Source organism: Camelus bactrianus, chromosome 3 (assembly GCF_048773025.1).
Source record: "Camelus bactrianus isolate YW-2024 breed Bactrian camel chromosome 3, ASM4877302v1, whole genome shotgun sequence".
NCBI classification, from domain to species: domain Eukaryota; kingdom Metazoa; phylum Chordata; class Mammalia; order Artiodactyla; family Camelidae; genus Camelus; species Camelus bactrianus.
The window spans coordinates 88,352,002-88,376,256 of NC_133541.1; the positions used below are offsets into that span (position 1 = coordinate 88,352,002).

The 24,255-nt window shown below is 37.8% G+C and overlaps 1 long non-coding RNA gene across 1 annotated transcript in view; it reads right to left on the reverse strand.

Annotated features, from left to right (window-relative positions):
• The window catches only part of LOC105082070 (uncharacterized), a 788,258-nt gene that overhangs the window by 215,408 nt on the left and 548,595 nt on the right, over positions 1–24,255 (reverse strand). The window contains exon 5 of the long non-coding RNA XR_012505614.1: positions 4,296–4,368. This is a non-coding gene — a long non-coding RNA (uncharacterized LOC105082070). The remainder of the gene's footprint in view (positions 1–4,295; positions 4,369–24,255) is intronic.

The window sequence follows — 24,255 nt, forward strand, 5'->3', positions numbered from 1 at the left end:
GGAGTTGGATACAAAACGAATGAAGATTTAAAAAATGAATAATTATTTTTTCCAAATAAGATAAACAAACGGTCAACAAGTACATGAAAAGATGTCCACCATTATTAGTCATCAGGCAAATGAAAATCAAAATCCTACTGAGGTACCACTTCATATCCACCAGGATGAGTATAATAAAAAGAAAAAAATATAGCAAGTATTGGCAAGAATGTTGGGAAATCAGAATCTACGTACATTGTTGAAGGGAATGTAAAATGAATCAGTGCTCTGAAAAATAGTTTGGTGATTCCTCAAAATGTTAAACATAGAACTACCATAGGACCAAGCAATTCCACCCCTAAGTATGTACCCCAAAGAACTGAAAACAGGTAGTCAGACAAAGACAAGCACACACACGTATAGCAGCACTATTTATGATAGCCACAGGGTCAAAACAACCCAAATATCCAGTAACTGATGAGTGGATAAGCAAACTGTGGTATATCCATATTACAAAACATTATTCAGCCATAAAAAGGAATTCTACAAGGTGGACAAAACTTGACACCGTTATGCTAAGTGAAAGGAGCCAGGCACAAAAAGTCACATGTGATTCATTTTAAAAGAAATACCCAGAATATTTAGAGACAGAATGCAGATTGTTGGTTACCAGAGATTAGGGAGAGGCAGGAATGGGGAATAACTGATCGATGGGTGTGAGATTTTCTTGCGGGTGATGAAACGCTTTGGTACTAGATAGAGGTGGTGGTTGCACACCACTGTGCATGTAATATATGCTACTGCATGATTCATTTTATGATATGTAAATTTCACCTCAATTGGAAAAAAAAAATCTAGAGTGTGTTTACTGTCTAGGTTATAGTAGGCACAGAATTTGAAAATGAGTTACTCAATCGGGTTTCCAGACAGATGACTATGACTATAAATAACCAGAGCAGATCTGATGAATCCATCACCCAAGTGACCCAGAGAAAGTGCGCCTCCACCCTCTTCTCCGCTAGCAACCTTGTTTCCACATGTTAGTTTGTAGAGATCCCTAAATACCTTCCTGGGGAAAGCAGCGTTGGGACATGCAGTTACCACCTGACAATGGCTGGGTGAGTGTCTCCCCTGACACAGCTTATCATGTGAAAACCGGACCATCTTTCTTCACTGACCACTCCCTTAATTCACTCGCCTTCTCTCATCACCAAACTGCTTAACTTGGTTACACAAGGGTCTGTTTAGAATGCGAGGGATGACTACTTTTATGTTTGATTTTACCGGGGTCTGCAGGCCCAGGTTTCCTGTGGAAACCAAATAGCCTAGTTTGAGGTAAATAATAAACTTTTTACTTAATGCTGTATCTCTGTTTTCAGCTGCAAACAGCCTCCATCCTTTTTTCTTCCTGGGGTTGGGCACGGTGAAACGTGACTCTCAGAAAGATGAGGATGTCAAACCCTCCCAGGATTTTGAACACTGATGGAACACATGGTACAGGAGCCATTGACGTGACAAAAAAAAGAGCCCACTTTAGTCCAAATTTACACTGTGTTCTATTCACCGACACATCAGCAAACATTATAAATGCCCTGCCTGAGTAATGAATGGTTTCTGAGCAAGTTCCTGGGCTGGCAGCGGGTTTGAAATTCTATAGAGTCAGGCAAGGGAGAAGGTGAGCAGGGTAGAATTACGGGAAAGGATTAATGAGGGGTGCCGGCCGAGCACACTGCTTCACTGTTCTCTCACTCACTAGACTGAGAAGTCACTGATTTTTGCCTCCAGGACTGTGCTTTTCTAACTTAAAACAAGCCTCTTTCAACAAATCTGCATCAGGCAATGTGTCAACACTTCATTGGTTTCAATAGAATTAGTTTTCTAAATGCTCTTTTCTGAAGCAATTTTTGTACTTGAAAATGCATTACAAGGAACATTTGCTATAACTACAGCACAGCGATATGGAATATGACAAGGAGGCTTTAATCAGCGCAAGCTGCAACGCTGAACACGTTCCCCACTGATCCTCCTCCTTCCCCTCAGCATTGCTGTTAATAAACCCAGGAACTGGAGGTTATTTTCACTGGTATTTGCTGTAAATAATAGCCAGGACCTTAATTGTATTTGCCCAGAGTGAACGAGGCTAACAGCCTCTGAAGACGTCTAGGCAGGTTCTGATTTAATAGCCTTACGTAACTCGGGCCCTTCGTGCACCTCACGCCAAATAAACCATCAGATCGTTCCGCTTGCTGAGAGATAACACACCAGAGCCTGAACAAAGTAAGGGAAACCACACGTCAGCACTGCTCTGGTTAAACTCAAAGCACAGCTAGAAGCAGCCAAGAGTTACTGAAAATTCAACGTCCTTGGCTGTGACATGTTCTGCAAGACACGTTCTCTTGGTAAGATGTCTATAAATACGAGAGCACGAGGGCCTGCAAAATGGCAAAATATTTCCTTTATTCATTCTTCTCATTAGTCTCGGGTGTGGTTTGCTTGCCATTAATTTTTTTTTTCTCTAAAAGGGAAACAGGGAAAGAATAGGGCCTTTCACATGCGCTAATAGTAAGAGATTGTGGGTCCTATTATGGGAAGTCATCTAACCCCATTCTACTTCAGTTTCGAAATGTGGCTAGAATAGGGATGAAAGGGTAGTGACCACTGCACCTATGATGGGTCCAAGTATGCAAAGGGACAGCTGTAGTGGCGGGGGAGTCCTTCATTTCTGTGTGCTGTGTTCCAAGTGTGTTCTTTCAGACTGGCTGCAGTCATCAGAGACAATGGCCTCCCTTCTCCTTGTTTCTTCTGAGATGTCTCATCTGTTTATCTTTAATGAATGCAGGGGGCATAATCAAAATTATGGTTTGGGGTCACACATGCCAGGGGCAGGATCCTAGATTCTCCATGTTGGCTAGTTGTACACACTTAGACTATTTACTCAAATCCTCCAAGCCTCAGTTTTGTCATCTGTAAAACTGGCACAGGTCCTAACTTTTCTGGTTGCTATGAAGATTACAGCTAATGATGCCAGCTGCCTAGAATAGATGGTGCTCAGTAACAGCCAACTGATACTTCTGCTCTTACAGTGAGTCCAGTGGGTTATGTAACCAAGCAAGACTCCATGGGGCCTTCCCAGGACAGACCTCTCTCCCATATCCTTTGCTGTATGTAGCTCCTCTCTGAAGCACCCAGATAATAGCATCTGATACACATTTCCTGGGTTGTTTTACAGATGCTAAAACCCCCACCAAAAGGAAGAAATTAACTGCTTGATGATCATGAACATATAGCTCCCAGACCTACTGGTGTCTAAGGATGGATAATGTTAACCCTTGTAACACCTTCCTGTTACTTCATCATCACCCAATCAGAATTGTGCACGAGCTGATCACACACCCTGGTACACCCCTCCCTCACTTTGTCTTTAAAAATGCTTTGCTGAAACTCTTCAGGGAATTCGGGGTTTTTGAGCATGAGCCACCTGTTCTCCTGTAATAAATTTTGCACTTTCTAACACCACAATCTAGTGTCAGTAGATTGACTTTACTGCCCGTGGGAGAGCGGAACCAAGTTTGGTTGAGTAACAGATATACACTATGTGGTCAGCATACATTAAGAACCAGTTAGCTGCTGGGCACTGTTTGAAGGCTAAGATTTGGTCCCTGTCTGAGAGGATTTCACAGCCTTGTTGGGAACGTAGGTAACTAGGTGTGTGAATCCTGTTGAAAATGGTAAGTGCCAAAAGCAAGACAGACACTGTATCCTTGTGGAGCAGGTGAATCAGGCCATGTTCTACATCAGATTCCTGTAGTGGAAAACAGGAGTTTTCAACTTGAGGAAGGCAACCTTGCAGGACTTCTTCAAATTAATAGCCTTAAAAAGGACCTTTTTTTCTGCAATTTAGAATTTAGCATATTCAGAAGACTGATTGAATGGACCTTTCTCCATTTAATTATTTTTAATTCAAAATTTTCCTTTTTAAAGGCAGTTTAGGGTTCACAAAATTGAGAGTAAAGTACAGCAACTTCCCATAGAGCCCCTGCCTCCAAAACATGCATGGTCGTCTCCATTATCAATATCCCTGCACCAGAGTGGTACATGTGCTACACATAATGAACCTATACTGACACATCATTATCATCCAAAGTCCATAGTTTACGTTAGAGTTCACCCTTCATGTGGAATGAAAAAATACACTGAAAAGAATCCCCTAACTTTGACCCTTATGTTCAGTTTATATTCACATACATGGCTCTTTTCTATGACTTAACATGAAAGAAAGTATAGTTGGCTTTCTGTTGTTTTTATTTTTTGCTTACCTGAAAATCTGGCTCATATTAGCATTTCTCGAAAGAAGGCCAAGAGGCTGGTTGCTCCAGTTCAATGAAAGCACTAGAAAGAGAGGACAAGAGAGCCTCATAGCAGGTCATGTTGGTCGTGAAAACATTACAGTTCCCGCCTCTTCTACAGAGATCTCACTTGATTTGCTATCCCCAAGTACCAGAGGGCCTGGGAGGGGCCAGCTGTCTCCTGCTGATTCTGATTACTGCCTCAAGAACTTCTGATCACTAAATACTCCTGAATCTTCCTGAAAGGACCTGTTCAAATTAGACCAAAGTGAACCAGGTAGACAGAAGCAGAAAACGTAAAGCTGAATCATCTGGCTTGATATCCTTGGTCCCTTTACTTGATGGTCCCTTCTTCACTGAGGTTTTCCTTGATCCCTCTATTAAAAATTGCAAACCCTTCCTTCCTCTCTGTTCCCTGCTCCATTTTTCTCCACATTCCGTTTCTTTTACACAGTCTGTTTCTCCCACTGGAGCTAAGCTCTGCGAGGGGAGGTATTTTTATCTGTTTTACTGCTGAATCTTTGGCTCCCAGAACAAGAGCACCTGGACACATTGAGCACTTGGGTGTTAAGGATTGTTGAATGGCTGAATAAATGAGAGATGTATGTTGTGGTTATAAAAGGTTGTAAAACATTATAAAAGGCTAAGAGAATGGTCCTGGATGAGAAGGTTGGAACAAGGGCATGTAAATTGCTCTGCATAGTTAAGTAAAGGGAAATTTTTAGCTTTCTTCTGGCAGGTTCTGAGGGAAAGAGGAGAATGGGGAGACTGGACTTGGGGAAGAGAAGATTGGGAAAAACAGTTCATAGGTTGTACTCCCACTCGCAGTCTCTTGCTATCCTGAGGAAACCTGGTTATTCCCTATACAAAGTGTTCCTGGTCTTTATTATGTGACCCACCACACAATCTCTGTCTTATTTCAATGTCTTGAGAAAGACACCTGATGTGGAGTGCCAAGAGAGAGATACCTCAGGGCAGAGAATGGCCAGTGAAGACTGATTTCTGATTTTCAATTTGAAGATGTACCTTGTACAGTGATGTAATTAGCTTGTCATCTTCATACCTCATTAAATACAATACAAATTAAATGTAATAGCAAATCAAAGTTTGGGAAAACTAAAAATTATATATATGAAAATGACAGAAGATAGAGTTGAGGGAAGAAAATATGTAGCAAAATAAAAAATTAAGAAAACATGAAAGAAAAGGTGAGACTTCTATAATTTAAGAAGTTTCAATATTTGATTATGAGACAATATGGAAAAAGACCAGGAGAGAATTGTCAAATAATGGTGGAAGAAAATTTCCTATAGTTGAGAAAGGACAAGAGCCTTCATTTCAAAGGAATTCAAGTGTGGCCAAATGATCTCAACATCGAGCCATGAAATTTCAGTAAAGCAAATATACTGACAGGACTCTCAAAGCTTCCAGAGGAGAAAAAGTCCTGTGAAGTTTGACACCAAACAGACTGGTGTCAGATTTCTCTTTCATAACAATGAGTCTATAAGACAATAACTTTAAAAGTCTGAGAGAAAAGGTTTTTAAACCTAGAGATATGTTTCTAACAACATTTTGATCTAGCATGAGGTATAAATGAAGACACTGCAGGCAAGGTCATGGAAAGTTTCTTCTTATATGGCCAACCTGAAAAACATATTTGACAGTATGCTTTAGAGAAATGACGGGGAAGAAAAACAAATAATAGGAAGACATGAAATAAAAGAAATGGTGGAATTAACCTAAGAGTACAAGGGAAAGAAATGTCAGAATGCAAGCAATGAGTCCTAACTAATACAGCATATAGTGGACTCCAAAAATGACATTAGGAAGAATGGAATGGATTCACTCAATTGCAGTAAAAAACTGAAAGATCATATTGAAAAAGAAATGTAGAGCATATATAAAAGTACTCATATGAGGGAAAAGTTGGAAAGGAAAGACATTGCCAAATGTGAAGCAAACTGAGATACAACATGATTTTGAGATACTGATGGAATCTAAAAAAAAAAAAAAAAAAGAATATTTGATCACAGAAACATGTTCCTTCAGGCCCCCTAGGATTCATCACGTGGGACTGATCGAAGTGGAAATGTAATCCTACCATACAACATGGCTGTTCTGGAGAAAAAGATGTTTACATTGTCATAATGCTACTTATGTCTTCAAATATCAGCATCAACTTATAGATAGGGCATCAAGACATCACTTGGACATGGAACGGAGGGTAAATACAACCAGGTTTTATGATCTTAAAGCAAAAGCAGAGCTGGCAGAAGATAGCAGATGGGAATGAGGGAGGAGAGGAGAGTGGGGTGGAGTCACAGAGCCTCGTATTGTACATTGAGATTAAGAGGTGTCATTTAAAGTTGACGGAAAAAGATGTAGGGCTTTAGGCGTATCATTTATATTCTCAACTATAATGGATAGAATCACCTCACTCACTAAATGATACAATTACCAAAAATTGGGGAAAAGAGGAGGAAGGGATTGCAAATGGAGGACGGGAGAGGGAGCTAATTCTCATCTGTTACAGAATATTCATAGAAAATGTTCAAAATTCATAAATTAAGAAAGAGAGGTGCATTTGCTATTGACTGCTACATAACAAATTACTCCATAACTTTGCAGCTTAAAACAATAAACACTAGTTAACTCTGTGCATAAGGAATTTGGGGTGGCTTGGCTGGGGAGTTCTGACTCAGTTTCTCATGGTATAGTCATGAAGGGGCTGTAAAATCCACCCCCAATAAGGCGCACCATGCCTGCAGATGGCAGGATGCCTCGGTTTCTCTCTAAAAGGCTGCTTTAGCACCCTCATGACACCATAGCTGCTTCCTGCAGTGAGTGGTCTAAGAAGCCAATTATTACCTAGTCCCAGAAGTCACACATTGTCACTTTTGCAATACCCCCTTGGTCACATAGGCTACTCTTTCTAACAGAGGACCTCAGAAGAGTGTGAATATCAGGAAGTGAAGATCACTGGGGGTCATACTGGGAGGTGGACTCCACAAGAGGTGTGAGCACGCCCACTGTTTAGAGTTATGGAGTAAGGACCAAATGTATAAAACATAGAAATGCTTATAAAAGAAGTTTTTTGTATGTTTTTTTCTATATGTACATATTAATTTTATAAACATTAGCCCTAGGAATTTTAGAAAATACAGAAAAATATAAAGTAATAAATATTACCAATAATTATTTAACCCAGACACTGTTTACATTCTGTTTCTTTTTGGTCTTTATTCTCTTTTCATATTAAAGCATGTATATAATTTTATGAAAATATAATTATACTGTATGTACTATTCGGTATTTGCTTCTTCAGTTCACAATTATCTTGATCATTATTCATTCCACTGTATATTCTCTAAGGGTAATTTTAAAAATACTACTTTTATGTGAAGTACAATAATACATATTTGTTTTCAATTGTTTAGAAAATCACCCACAATCCTATCATTCACCTAGACCTTAACTTTCTGGAGAATATCTCTTACTCTTTCTCTCTCTCAATCCAGATATATATCTTGTTTAAAAGTGAGAGCATTCTGGAAAACCTGATTGTAATGGCTGCATTTATTCCACTGTAAAGTTATATCATAATTTAACTATCGTCTTGTTATGGAACATTAACTGTTTCAAATTGTTATAACAAGTGCTTTATAGCAATCAGTGTGTACATCTCTTACACCATTTGGGTAAATTCTTAAAAGTGGAAACATATAGAAAATCTATGAATATTTTCGAGGCCCTTGAAAAACACAGGAGACCTTCCTCCTAAAGCTTGTACGGACATCTAGGCTGCAGCCTAGGAGAACAACTATTGCATTGCACCTCTGCTGTCCTGTGTGCGCTTATCGATACATACTGAATAGAAAAAGTTACGATTCCCAAGACAACTTGGACCAAAGAAAAGAATTAGGTTGCAACTCTGAGATTTACTTTAAAGAGGGAAAAAACAAGCAAAACAGCAAAGAACAAAACAGTTACTTTTTTGGGCTGTTCCAGTGGAACTGATCAGAACTACATACAGGGGACATTTATTTGGAGACTTCTGTATCATTATTTCACAATTCCTGCTCCGCACAGTGGACTTTTTCCATTTTCTCTACTCCCTTTCTCATAAACTCTTAAATTACATTTACCTTTACTGAGATATAAAGGTCAGATGTAATTTACCTAATAGAACCAGTTGATGGAAATCTATACAGTGAAAGAGACATTAGGCTTGAAAAGCTCCGAACATTTTGTCCCTGCCTCTGTGCTGCTCTCAGCATGTTTTAAATACGACCCAGCATTTGTTAGCGGATACCACATGTCACCATCTTTAAATGACCTTATCCATCTTATCACCACAATTTCGAACTAAGAAAAAAAAAAAAAAACCCACCAGCAAATGATCCTGAATGATGCTGCCTGTCAGGTTAGCCATCAGCAGACTTGACATGGTCAGTAATTCTTGTAGATACTGTACCATTTGCCAGATTACATGGAAAATAAAAATCTCTTGAAAAACATTTCTCTTAAAGTTTGTCGTCTTCTTGGCTCTCAATATAACAGTAATGAAAAGAAAGATATTCTTTGATTAATTAAGCCTTCTAGAGAAGTAAATCCAATCATTCATAGCCAGGAACAGACTGGGAGGAATTTGTTCATGAGCTTCTCCCCTTCAGAGGGACCCTACTTCCTCCCGCCTGCTCTCAACTTAATCGAGAAGTTGTTAATTCTCAGAGTTCCTTTGAGGATCAAAACTATTTAAAAACTTTCATGTAGTAATAAGTATTATGTTGGTGTGAGGAGTTATGAGCATAATTTAAGCCTCAGTGTTTTAAATTTTTAATTATTTTTTTCCAACTTGGATTAGGTCAGTTGTCTTGAATTACTAGTACAGGCCAAAAGGAGTAAAGCTAATTTGCCTAATACCATTGACTTTTGTAGCTTTTTATCTATTTTCTTTTGCTATTTAAAAAAACACTGATTTGACTAACAGTGCAAAAATACTTAAATGGGAAGTATTTTATAAATAATAAACTTATTTTCCTTGTGTTGTGGATGGTTGTCTCACTACCCCACCACCACCTCCTCAACTTATTTTATCTGTTTGGACAATTGAGGAGTTAAGCAGTTTGACTAAAAAGACTAACAACTTTAAAAAATAATTCCAACAATTAATATCTATTAAATCTCAGCCTTTCATCCAGAAGAGTTCATTTTTCTTGCTAGTTTAAAAATCTGTGTTAACCAATAAAACACAAAATTACATACTGATGTTAGTACCCAGTACAAAGTCTGCCATTTCCTTTCATTCAAGGACAAAGTCTAGAAACACAACTGATTATATGGCTGTCCAAGGAGAATACCATTGAGTTCTCTGTGTACAACACTGACAACATCACTGCCTTCATTACCTTACCAAATGCCTTTTAAAAAGTCAAAATGCTCCAAAAGCAGTGGTGAAGTATAGGGAGTTTAGAAGAGATTCTGGAGGACAGATTCCATGAAGTAAAGCCACACACCCACAGGTAACAAACCCATCTCCTTAAAAGGCAATTTTTCTACCTTTTATTTCTAGAGCTGCCATTGTCAATCTTACTTGCCAACTTATAGGGCCTCCCCTGAAGCAAGGCTCTTGGTGAAGTTTCATTCCCCATGTGAGGAGAGGGGAACTTGAGTAGAGAGGGTGATCTCATGCTGGTCCCATGTGCCAAGGTGACCCAAGGACTTGCCAGACCTCTGGCTCTAAGGTCTCCACACTTTGTGTCCTTCTGACCCAGCTTTGAAGTCAAAACTGAACAGAGCTTCTCTTTCCATTTCTGCTGTAGTTATCCAAATCCTCTCTGTGACTAAAGATGCTTCTGCTTGAATAGGTAAATATATTGATATATGAAAAAGGCAAGACAAGAATATGTTTTAAGAACATTATCATCATCATGCTGGGATATGAGGAGTCTCATCTGGCAAGAGGTTAAGGTGATTACCCGGGGAATACTAGAAATAAAGATGGGGCCATGTTTCAAGACTTTTCTTTCTGCTCAAGGCATTGGTGCTAGATACAGCCTGTGGTCTGAATCCCACTGGAGGCCACTATTGGGTGTTTTGAGCTCAGTCTTACAAAGGTTGGTCTTGCTTCCTAAAAGGGTTAATTGGCAAAGCAGCATGAATGGAATGTGGAAGCAGACAGAATGGCCGGGAAAGGCTTGTAGCAGTCCACGCTCCAGGGAACGTTTGGCAGCAGTAATTCTGGAGAGTGACAAGGAGGAGAGCAGTGGTACTGTGAGAATGGAGCCAGGAACAAGATGGAGATGATAAAAATTTACAGGACTGAACAAACGACCTGATGTAGGAAAGGGGTCCAAAGAGGAAGAGGGTCAAAATTGATTCCTAAGTTTGAACCAGGATACCGGTGAGAGGAACAGTGAAGGAGAAGGAGTGTGGGAAATGTAATGTTTTGGGTTCAGGCACAGTGAATTTGATGAGTGAGTGGGTTATCAAATATCTGTAATCTCTAAATAAATCACGTATCATAATTAGAGTTTAGTTTTCTGTATCAAGATAGCTCACCATTGCATGCTAGATATGTTCTGATTTTTATTTTCTTTTGTGCTTTTTCCTCTGGTTATCAAGTTTTCTTGCCAAAATGAAGCATTTGCAGCTTAAGGATACAAGTTGCTCATCCAAAGTAATGTCACACTTAGGAATGTATGATTTCCAGAACCAGAGTACTAACGTCACCCAGATGTTTTAAAGCTGTGGTGTTAAGTCCACCCAGATGTCTCTGATTGCATCTAGCTAGTCTTCAATTCTTTGCTCAACCTGTGTGTTCTGTTCATTTAATCTGCTATAAATCAGTATAGCTTTGAATTTTTTAAAAAGGAAGTTTGAGTAAATCCAATGATATGAATGTTGGGAGAGAAGACTTCATAAGGATATTCTTAGATCTTATAATAAAATAAATCAGTGAGTATCAGAAAAATCATAGAGCTCTGGGACTGAGAGGATTCTGAGGGATAATCTCAGTCAGTTCTTTCATTTTACAGAGGAGAAAACTTAGGTTTGAGGATTTGGGAGACTTTGTGAAGACACAGAACAAGATAGTGGCCTAGCTCGGATTAGACACCAGAAATATTTGGTTTAATATTATGTAAGTGGATTCTGAAAGATGGTTTCTTTGTTTTTGGTTTTTTGGGGTTTTTTTTTTTGCATTTTAATGAAAACAAAATGTATAAGAAATGGAATGATTATCTCCCTTCTTTTTTCTGCATCATCCATTTTTTTTTTCCTTCTACAGGGTCATTTCCATCAGCTATCAAATATGTTCTTACTTCTTCCCTTAATATAAACTAGATCTTTGCATGACTCCATATCCTCCTCTAGCTACAGTTCTATTTTTGTTTCCCATCAGCAAATCTCTCATAGAAGAGTGGCCTATACTATCCCCAACTTCTCTCCACCTATTTTTTTTTTAATTAAGGCAAAATTCGCATAACATAAAATCAACCATTTTAAGGTGAACAATTCAGTGCTATTTGGTACATTCAGAATGTGCACAACCACTCCTTCTATCTAGCTCCAAAAACATTTTTATCAGCCCCAAAGAAAACCCTGGACCCATTAAGAAGTTGCTCCCCATTTCTGGCTGTCCATGCTTGGTGCTCTGTCTCTACATATTTACCTCTTCTGGATACTTCATATAAGTGGAAACTTACAATATGCAATCTTTTTGTGTCTGACGTCTTTCACTTAGCATAATGTTTTCAAAGTTTATCCATATTACAGCATGAATCATTACTTCATTGTTTGTTATGGCCTCACCATTTTCAAAAGTGCTCTTGTCAAGGTCACCAGTGTCCACTAAGTTACTAAATCCAATGATGACATTTCAGCCACATTTGATACAGTTGACCACCTTATCCTTGAACTGCAATTTTTGCTTGGGTTCTAGGAGAATACACTTTTCCTGGTTTCCTTCTTGGTCACTAGTCATTCCTATGAATTCTTGCTTTTTATCGTAAACTTTAATTCTGAGTCCTTAAGGGTTGTTCTGTGGACCTTCTTTCTTCTTGATTTACTCTGTTGGTTACCTCATTTAATACTATCGTTCAAGTTTAATTTTCAAAAATGTAAAATCATGACTTTCAAGAAAATATATAATGAATACATGTCCAATATTTTACTGCACTTATTAATTAATGAGGGGACCAGTAAGAGATTAAAATGAATTTGAAGAACATTTGAAGAGCTATGTAATTACTAGCAATTTAATAAAGGAATGTGTTGTATAATAAAGAATGTGTCTGGTCTTTGTCCTGGGTTCCCAAGAGGGAGCTTTTAACCCTTGGAATCTCCTGAGTGATAGGACAGTCTTTGTTATTCATGGTGAGACCCTGGGACCACACTAGAGATTATGCTAGTGCAGTTCACTCCTGCTGTGCCCCAATGTAGTTCCAGAATGACCATTCTGGAATGTTGGTGCTTTGAGGCAGATGATAAATAGCCTGATCTCCAGGGAGAGGAAGGGAGCTGGAGACGGTTCATGGTCAATGATTTGATTAATCATGCCTATATAATAAAAAGTCTGGAAACCAAAACTTGGGTGAGTTTCACTGGTCAGTGAGACACACTGACATGCTGGGAGGGTGAAACATCACATGGCAGCTTTGCTCTGGGGACATCCTGTGTGCTTCTTTACTTGGCTGGCCCTGATTTATATCTTTTATAATAAAACTGTAATTTTTAAGTGTAGCACTACCTGGTGTTTTGTGAGTGTCTCTAGCAAATTATCACACATGAGGAGGTAACAGGAGCCTTCAAATTTATAGGTAGCTGGTCATAAGTGTGAGTGGCTAGGAGCCCTGGAGCCTACAACTGATGTCTGAAGTGAGGGGAGTCTTGTGGAAGACTGAGTCTCTACCTGTGAAGTCTTCGATAACTCAGTAAGTGTCAGATTGGCATTGTAGAATGTTAAGACAAGGCTTCAGGATTAGATACAAAACGGGTTAATGCCTTATAGGATTGGAAAAAATCCATAAATTTCCACTGGACAGAAATTATCTGTATTGCTACCAGACAAAAATTCTGTAAATCAGCATGTAAATTATGGGAACTTAAATCAAAATTTTAACATTCTCTCTAGAATCATGACTCCCAATGTTTTTTTCTCTAGCTTTTACCCCAGCCCTGGTCTTCAGACTAGTACTACTTGACTGTCTAATAAGTGTGGAAACTTACTATATCCAGAAATGAAATCCCCAACTTGCCTGACCTGTACTTTTACCCATCTCTAACTCTGATCCCATTTTGCATCCAATGTGGCAGCAAATTCTGCTGGGTTTCACCTTCTGATTTCATCCTGAGTTTGACCAGTTCTCATCACCCTCACTGTGAAGTGGGAGGAAAGGAGGGAGGGCGCAACCACTGAAGGAATGACATGGTAACTGAGGACAGGACAAACTGGTTATAACCAAGAGGGTGGAAGATCTGACTTCCAGTAGCCCTTGAGCCTCATGGCACACCCATAGGCACCATGACAGCTCCTAGTCTGACCACAAAAGGTCAAAACTTGGGCTGGGGGGCATTTCCTGGAAATCCTCACCCCTTCTCCAAAGTAGCTGGACTAATCCTCCTACTCCTCAGCATACGAAATTACAGCGCCCATAAAACCTAACAGCCCTGCACCTCGCGATCGCTCTTGATCTCTCGCCTTCTGAGACGGACTGCACTCTGCCTACAGAATGTGCATCTACTTTTACTTTAAACTAAACACCCCACACCTCGGCTTCTCTCCCTCTCACCTTTCTGAGATGGCCCATATTATGCCTATGGAGTATGTACCTCCTAAGCTGTCTTTCCTTCTGAGTGAGACAGACCCCATTCTGTCCATGGAATGTGTATTTCTCTAAATAAACTTGCTTTCACTTTCCCATGCCTTTCTCTTGAATTCTTTTCTGCACGAGGCAAGAACCCATTCTCCCACAACACCTGCTTGCAGGCTGGTGCGACACACTATCACCTCTTCCGGGGATTACTGCACTACACTTCCCATTTGTCTCCCTGATTTCTACTTGAGCCTATTTTCAACATACGTCCTTTAGTCTATTTAGTCTATTTTCATGTCCTTTAGTCTACCTTCAACACAGCAGCCACGATGATACATAAATCTGATGTCAAACCCTACAAATAACTTCCTCTATATCATGAGAGTAAAAGCCAGAGTTCCTACTACAGTCTCTAAGGGCTCTGTGACCCAGTCTTTGTTAGGTCTGATTTCCTGCTATTCTCTGCCTTGCGCCCTCTTGACATGAACCACTTAGCCCGTCTGCCATCTTAAACATGCCAGGCATTCACTTCTACTGATCTCTTCCTAAAACACTCTTCCTTCATGTACCCACATCTCTATTAAGCCTTGGCTCAAACGTCACCTTGGTGAGACATCCTTGACCACCATATTTGGAATTCCTTTCCCTATCTCCACCCTTCCTACCCTCCTCCTCTCTCTGAATTTTCTCTATAGCACTTATCACAACGCAACATCAAATATAACTTATTTATTTTGTTTATTGTGTGCTTTCACCCATGAGAATATAAGGTTCATATGGGCAAGCATTTTTTAAAATTTGCTTGTTTTTATTCACCAAAGTACCCTTAAGTGCCTAGAACAGTTCCTGGCACAGAGGAATTCAACAAATATTTGTTGAATAATGAATTGTGACATATTGATATTATTGAAAAGTAAAGAAGTACATCACCAGCAATTTTATATGCAAATAAAAGCTGTCGATCATAGTAGTTTTGGGTAGCTTTATAGTTATTTTCATGCTTTGGAATTGATTTAAAAGCCAGCTTGCAAGTCATTAATAATGTCAATTTAATTACTCTATAGTTACAGCTCATTTTGGATCCCAAACTGAATTACCCATCTTGAACACCACCTTATTCATCAGACTTGGCTCTGGTAATGACATGGTGATAACAGCCATTTGTTATTTTCAATAATCTTTTCCTTAGTCAATAATTTTTCATTTACAAGTAGCAGATATACACTTAAACTATCAAGGTGATAGAGTTTGCTCGTGCATTGATTCATAGTAATGTTTTCTTGGCATTTCTCCCTTGCCAATTCTAGAAAAGGTAGTTGGACTTTTGCCTTTCTATGGCTTAGAGTTGCCGGGTGAAAGCAGAAATAGCTTGAAGTCAATTCTCTTCCTGGTTTTTTGGTTTAGAAAGCCTAAACCCTTGAGTCTAATCTCTTGTAAAAGGGTCACCTAGGGTAGGAAGGGCGAGATTGATGACATTCAGGAGAGAGTGAAGACAGAAGAGATGAGAGAAGGGTAGAGATTTTTCTCTGAAGGCTAAGAGGAGACTGTGCTTGGCGTATCCTGAGCACAGCATATGGCTTCTGCGTTGTCCCCCAAGAAAGTGACCAAGGCTGGAAGACCAAGGCTGTAGGGTGCTTCTAAGCCTCGTCCTCAGAGAACAGGGGTATACTGCAAGATGTCTCACTAAATCTAGTGGAAATAATCAAAGTTGAGCCTCATGAGTGATTAGAATCAGAAAGCATAAAATCCGTCAAACACCAAGGAAAATGGCAATACCATCTCTCTTTCTGAAGCTGAGTCTTTTTTCTCCCTTTGAAGGCTAACTTTGCTCCAAAAGCAGCTTCCCTAAAACTGAATTTATATTACCTCCCATTCTAAGAAGGACTCTGGCCAGAGTCAGCCAAGTTTTTTTTTTCTCTAGCATCAGGGCTTTTGACGTTGCTGTTCCCTCTCTATGGGAGTGGTGAGTAAGAGCTGAGAAAGAATACAGCAAGTCAGTGAATTTATTAGTAATTCAATATACTTTGAAAGTCTAGTACCTTTTAATGACTATTTCATAGTCTCTGGGCAGAAACAGTTTGCTATTCCAGACAAAACTCTTGTCCATGAAAGCCTTTTTGGATGGGAAAGCCAAAGCTTCTGAACTGAACTGGAAAATGAGGTTGGTTCTTTTTTACCAAAGGAAAGCATGATTGTCTCCTAATGAGACTCGTCAAAAAAATGAGTCAAATCCATCTGAAGACAATTAATGGGGGATGTAGCACCAATTTACTATCACATGTGAAAGGCTAGATGGAGCAATCAGACAAGAACAATCTGAGCATAACATCCTTATGGAATTAAAAACAAGATATTATTCCAGGATCCTAAATACAGACCTTTTTGGCAGGTTAGTAAGAGAAGAAAGGGAAGAGAAGACCATTTCTTTCTTTCTTACTTCTAAAGACTTGGCTCTCAATTATATTAAAAAAGGATTAAAATGATCATGGTAAATAGGTTGATTATATAAAAATGAATTGCAAATGAAGGAAGAACAGATCCTAGAACTATAAGAACTAATCAGTATATATATATTTATAAATAATGTAGTGGGTTGGAGTTTACAGATAGCTGGTAAATCCTTAAGTACAATGAATAAATAAAACTGTGTGTAGTTTTATATTCTGATTGTAGGGACTATTTTGGTAAAATTATGGAAAATTGCTCTGAAAGTTCATACTTGGATGAGTTCTACAATACCATATATAACATCAAATAAAATACCTTAAGAAATTAGAACCAAAATGAATATGGGAGAGTTTATCATAGATTGCTAAGAAAATAAACTGAAAGGAAGCAAACATACAAACTGCCCAAGCAATACTAAATGGGGAATAAGGACTTGTCTTCTAAAATCTTTAGACTCTTAATTTCTCCTTTAGAAATTGCCTGCCCTATTTTTAGATATATCAAAAAGAAAAATAAAATAAATATTATGGTCTCATTTGGGGATCATGTAATAATAATGTGACAAGAGGGTGATTTTGTGAATCTATGCAATGACTATTTGAGATAATTAAGTGTCCTGGCTGTTGCTGGCATTCAGTGCACCATCACAGTGAGTAATCCCTGCTTTTTCTCTCAGGAACTGAAGCTTAGCACCAGAAAGGGAAAAACACTCAAGGATTTGAAAATCAGAGAAAGTAGCAGAAAAATGAAAGGAAATGTCTCTAAATACTAGGCTTGGAAATTAATATGGCAGAAAGCTCAAGTACAGATGGAAAAATGTCCACCTAAACCAGACAGGTGTCCAGGAGATGCATAAATTATGATATACTCAAAAGGAAGAGTGGTGTCAACCTCATTGCATTGACAAGACTAAGGGCATTGACCTTTTCCTGACAAAAAACATCTACCACTGACTTACAAAAGACTGTTAAAAATTAACAAATTTCGTATCAAAAGATAATGGTATCACAGTAGTATATAAAAAAAGGAAACAAAGATTATTAGTTTACTTAATTTTCAGCTTCACTTATTTCCCCAAATTATGAGGGTATCAGAAAAAACTAAGCACCCAAAGAATGAAATAAATGGGTTTTGCATAAATATGGCCACACAAACACATGTGCCGCAAAATAGATTTAAAACATTGAACCTGCTCTCTTCCCCAATCATATTGCTTATGTGATATAAGATGTACCACTCTCTTAGAGTATTTGATTTGTGTAATACTCTCCCTCTTTAATTTTTTCTCTTAAGTCTTAAAAGTGGTATTACCTACCATGCTGTGTAAGTAACAAAAACATAATCTTGTGTGTAATTTTAAAAAGGAAGCCTCTCAATCCATTTCAAAAATAAATACCAGATTATGAACTAGATTTTAAACTTTTGGGTCTATGCCTGTTACTCAGTTTACTACCTGAAGAGCCAAAAGGACCAACTTGTTTGTGCACCTAATATGAAACTTGTTACATCTTTCTATTCACATATGTAAATACACACACATACACACACACAAACACAATCCCTCACCAGACTTTAAATTCCCTAAAAGTATGCACTGACTCTTGTTCATTGTATTTCTGGAGGACACAACCACACATATTTGGTCGTGAAGGAAATCGAATTAGGAGCCAGTCTCAGTGGTTTAAGATAAAAGGAACAAGACTCTTTTTGTTCAGAAGGTTGTTTCTCTTAAACTGAAGCAAGATATTAAAATACAGCTATATATATATATATAGCCGAGCTATGGAAGCAAAGGTCCAATTCTTTGCTTTGAACTTAAAAACACAAGAGTTTCAACAACAGCTGGAAAGAGTGCGTCAATCCTCGAAGGTTTCATGTACGTGAGGAGGTGGGCAGTAGAAGAAGAGCTCCTGAGAATGGGCAAAATGTGACAAGAAAAGAGGTGAGAAGAGCACTACCCCAGCAGTGGAGAGGTTAAGGCCAGGTTTAGTGTCAATAAATCCTTGTTCAAGACTGTGTTTGTTTCAGGGAAATAAGGAGATAGATAGTTCATGTGTTAATATTTTCACATTCTGTGGACGATTCTCTTTTCTATTATCTTTGCTCACTTTTCCACTGGGTAACCCCACTCATTGCAATAAATTAAAAAAAATATTTATTTTAGTTGCTTTACTTCAGCTCTCATCAATGCATTTCTGCTGTTTTAGAATCAAACTTAAGGTCTGAAGCCAACCTAGTAATTTTCTTTATAATGATCAAAATAGATCTTTTCAAACGTGTAAAAGATGTCAACTGAAAAGAACCAGCAAGAATTTAAACTGTCCCCCCGACAAAGATAATAGACACTAATTATATTTTTTGTCCCTTAATTAAGATGTATGTGTGACTCTGTAGTGAAAAAATCTGGTCAAAGGTTAATTAAAAATGATAAGGATAGTTGTCATATTCTTTTAAAAAAATTCATTATTCTTAGCCATCAGTTGTCCAAAAATGCTGAATCTTAAAGAAAAGAATATGTATTTATGATACAAATAATCATTGAGAAACTCTTATATGCCAGGTGGCACTCTTCTAAGTGTTTAAAAATACATAAATTATTAAAATACGGTCTTTGCTCTAAGAAATGTAAAGTAAAGAGCTTTGGGGAAGCTTATCTAGTTATTCCATTCAGTCAAGTTACATGTCTTTTGAAGAAATACTGTTTGAAACATAAAAACGCATTCAATTAGGTTAAATGATGTTATTTGGGAATTTCGTATATTTTGCAGGCTGAGAACACACATTATGATTTTAGGCAAACAAGGGAGAACTTTTCAGACCAGAGACTAGTTCTGGTTCCTACCCTGCCTCTCCATGCTTCAATCAGTTTCTCCCAGGGTTCTAATCGCAAAAGCATGTGTTCTGACTAGCTGAATTTTAATGGCTCTAGTAATTATGTTTTTGTGTTTCTTAAGAATATCTGATTGAATGAAATTTAATCTTCCCTCTGCTAAGAGATTATATAGTTGCAAGCTACTGTCTCAATGCTGTTTGATTACACAGTCATTCATCATAAATACATTTTCTTGTTATCTCAACTTATTTGGGGGAAATAATGGCTTCCTGTAGGCTTTTATTCTCCTATGCACTTGGATATAGAAGTGAACAGAAAGGTGCTTTGGCCGGTGTGGGGAGCCTTTATTAGACTATTAGACTACTCCTTCCTTGTTCAGGAGAACCCACTAGAAACTGTAGTGGGCAATCTTACAGGAAGCCTGCTCTGTGCCAGGGCTTCTAAGGTATTATTTTGTTTAAAAGCTCTGCGGAATAGTTAAAATTCTCTTCATTCTTAGGAGGAGAAAAGTGGCTCAGAATACATACAGCTGGGCCAAGTGTGGGTTTGTGTCTACATACAACCCAATGTAAGGTCTTAAAGCTAATACTAAAAGACCAGAATGGAAGAAAACATTTTGCATTTATTTTGAGTAAATGAGACTTGAGGCATTTGTCTCCCCATGCTTGTGATATATCTAAGCAAAAAACATGTCAGTTTTTTTTTTTTTTGCATCTCAACTTTGCTTCAGAAGATATAAGAAAATAAACCTATGTATATAAATAAACTAAAGCCTACCCCTATGCATTTTAACCATTCTGCGGGAGAAATTATTCTGTGCATAATAGCTTATCATGATTTGGGTGCTTTGCTGAGGCTTAAGAAATTGTTAGTGCCAATTCCAATTTGGTTAGTTCATTTACTTTGCACCTAAGTTGTGAATTAATCATTGCTGGTAACATCAATTTAGTTGTAATTAATCATAGAGGGAGGAGTAAAGCAGTCACATTGGTGCCAGCCGTATTAACTGCCTTATCTGATTGCTCTTGTGTAATTTTCCAGCACTTTGATGAATATACAAGGCAAGAAATACTTCGGGGGCTTTCAAGAATATTCATAGTATATTTGGAAATAGACTTGAAAGCACTATAAATAGTTGATTGCTGCTTTACCTGAAGACTTTTTTGTGGCTATTAGATATATAACTTTTACGCACACATACACACACAGTTTGCCCTTCCTTTGCTTAAATGACATGTTGATGCTTTCAGAGCAGTTGCAGCTAAAAATGGAGATTTTCTTAGCGTCTTGGCTGCATGTTCAAGGTCAGAGAGAAGTGGATCGCAACAAATAGCAAGTATTGATGTTTCCTATGCAGTTTGCACCTATCAAATATTTAGGAAAATATATAATTCTCATTTGTATATATGCAATATATTTTAGCTCTTGACCAAAAAAATTGATTTTTACAATATTAACAGTCAAAATATATCCATATACCTACCTATGCCTAGCAGAACTTTAGGTGATTTACAACAGACAAATAAACAAACAATACACTGATGCATGAGGAATGATATATTAACCTAGTGTATTTTACAGTCCCCATAAATTATATCTTGTGATTTCCTATTCATTGTATCAAGCTATTCACTGCTTTAAGGTAGGACGAATCCCACCTACAAAAATGGAAGTCATCGTTTACCATGGAGTGACAAGATACACTTTTTAGTCTTTAGCAAAATAACATCCTTGAAAGCCTGCCTTTGCAAGTGTTCTCCTGAAAGCAGGAGGAAGGTCTATGTGACAAGCTGTCCTCTGGTTCCCCACTGGTCCCCATGGCACAGTGGCTGGGCTGGGTATCCTGTGGGTGACCAGTCCTGCTGGGTCCCTTTGGCATGGCACTGGCATCTACTTCTGAGTTCATAGTCCCTGCTATTGAGTCTGGTCATAGATTCCTGTCCTGTTGGACTCTACCTCAACCCTTTTTAGGTTCACAAGTTTACTCTGTACTTTTCTGTCCTCCTGTCAAAGCAGGTAGGAAGCTCTGGACCTTGAACACATCATGAAAGGCAAGGAGGCACTGGAGTTACTTTGTTAGGCCTACCTGCTTAGATATATCCCTGTTCAGGTGCTCTGATGAACATGGGATCTTCCTAAGAGGTATGAAATTTTCTCAGACAATGCCCGAAGAAATGAATCAAACCAAACCAAACTAAACCCAAGCGAACAAGAAAATACACCCTGGAATTTCCTCGATTGTGTCTGGATGTTTCTGTTCATTCTCTTAGGGTTGTCACCCCAAGCTCATAGAGGACATTCACCCCTGAATGTCATTCTTTATTGTTTTCTTCTCCTTAGCTCTTCCCCAAGCCCTAGAATTTCTTTCTTATTTTCCTTTCTGTCATATAGGAATTTCCCTTACTTCACATTCTCCCATTGTCTCCATGATATGCATGACAGTAAAACTGTGATTTCAGTTTCCTTAGCGCTTAATACACAGAAGGAATATTTCAGTACTTAGCAAAACTTATTTGCCTGCATCTAGTCACTTGGGAAATACGAGTGGCAGGGAGGACCCTTGAATACGAACAAGAACCCTTCTTTGAATACTTCACTGGGGAAAGACACAGTTCAAAATATAACAAAGGTAGATGGTAAAAATCAAGTCTAAGTCCTACCTGCGTCCTCTAGGCACTCAGCTGCTTTCCCAGAGATAATCACTGACTCCAGGTCTCACATCTACACTCCCAGAAGTATTCTGTGCCTATACACATACGTATATGTACTTTTTTCTTTTTAAAACAATTTGTGGTATACTATGCACACTGTTCTGTATCTTCCATTTTTTTACTTAACGTATCCTTATTAATATATAACAGTATCTAGAGAGCTTGGTCATATTTCTCAATGGCTGCATAGTAGTGGAATGTAAGGAAGTAACATAATTTATTTAACCAGACCCTGCCCCCACCCTGCCCTCTCAGTTTGGTTCAGTATTTTTTTTTTCTTACAAAACATTGTTGAAATGAATACTCTTCAAAATATTGTATTTTGAATATGTGCAGGTTAATCTGCAGAATGAATTCCTAGAAGTAGAATGCTGGATCAAATATAATTTTTAATCATCATAGATATGGCCAGATTCTTCACAATAGAACTGTTCTGACTTACAGTCTTGGCAACATACATGGGTTTGTCTGTTCCCCTTTGCCTTTACCAACAGGTTGGATGAACTTGATCTTTGGCAGTGAGATGTAACAAATGGTGTCTTGAAGTTTTAATTTGTACTCTTGTTTTGAGTAAGGCTGAAGGCTGTGTAAGTTTTATTTAAGAGTTTTTAAAATTTTCATTTGTTTTTTACCTTTTTTCCACTTTAAAATCAATTTGTTGGTTGTGTTGATTCTTAGAAGCTCTTTATGAATTGAGAATATGGGCTCTTAATTCAGAATGTGATGTTTCAGTATTTTAAAAATTATTTTGTCATTTGTCTTCAGCTTGTGTATAGCGTATTTTGATATACAGAAATTTCTTATTATGTTGTCTAATTAATTCTGTTTTGCTGTTTCTTAGTTTTGTGAATCTCAGAAAAGCCTCTTTCAAAACTATGAAAATAATTTTCCTATGCTATTGGTACTTCTGTAATTTCATTTTTTATATTAAAATGTTTGTTCCACCTGGAATTTATTTTAGTGCAACATGAGAGGTAGAAATTGAACTTTTTTCCAGATGGTTACCACTAATTAAATAATCAATTTTTTCACCTATTTGAAATGGGAATTTTATGATATACATTCTAAGGTAGAGAGATGTAATGTATCATTATATGTTTGTTTATTTCTATTCATTTTACTGATCAGTTTGTATATTCACTTACCAAGACAATATAACTTTAAATATTTCAGTAATTAATTAAAAGATAATCTTGGTTTTGTTCACGATATTGCATTTTGAACTCAAATGATTAAAACCTAATTAACTAGAGCAAGTCATACTTCATCCCAAAAGAAAAATTACAAATGACAGCAATGTCCTCGAAGAATAAAATTATACCACAGAACCAAGTTGAAAATTAGTCTCATACATTTTTGTCATTGCTAAATACTGAGCATGGCTCATGTCAAAAGTCGTCAGAATGGTCTGACAAGTATCAACATCTAAAGTGACGTTTAAGAGAACAGCAACTTGGTAATTGAAACACTGTTTTAACAGATACAATCCTTCCACTTGGGAGTGTATTCCTGTTGCTGATTTTCTTACTCGGGTAATGTGACTTATAGTAGTTGCTCTTAATTAGATTGAGTCAGGAACTAAGTAACCAGAAGAATTTAGCACAGACATTAATCCTCTCCAGAGAATATTAGCTTGAGAGTTGACAGTTTTTAGGAAACAAGGTCAAATTCAGTACAACGTACTAATACTGGCCATGGTAAGAAAATGGAGGTTTTACTGCTTAGGGAAAACAGTAGCCATACTGCAACTAGCTCCTTTTTATCAGACTTTTTATATCATTTTTTAGGTATAAAATAATAGACACTCACACAAATTTACACACAAATGTGTCTTTTGGGTAAAATGTAAAAATCCACCCCTCCAGAGAGGGTACCTGGAAACAGTACTGTTACTCTGGTGAACAAGGTTTCAGAATTTACCAACAAGAAATTTTTTATTTGCTGTTTTATATATATATATATATATATATATATATATATATATATATATTAAAATTTCTATTATTCATTTCGTTTTGCATCTTTATTTTATTACTTAGTTTGTGAAGGACATCTTCCCATGTCAACACATGACCTACCTCATTCTATTTTGATGTATGTTAAATTTTCATGAGCAATGTTCT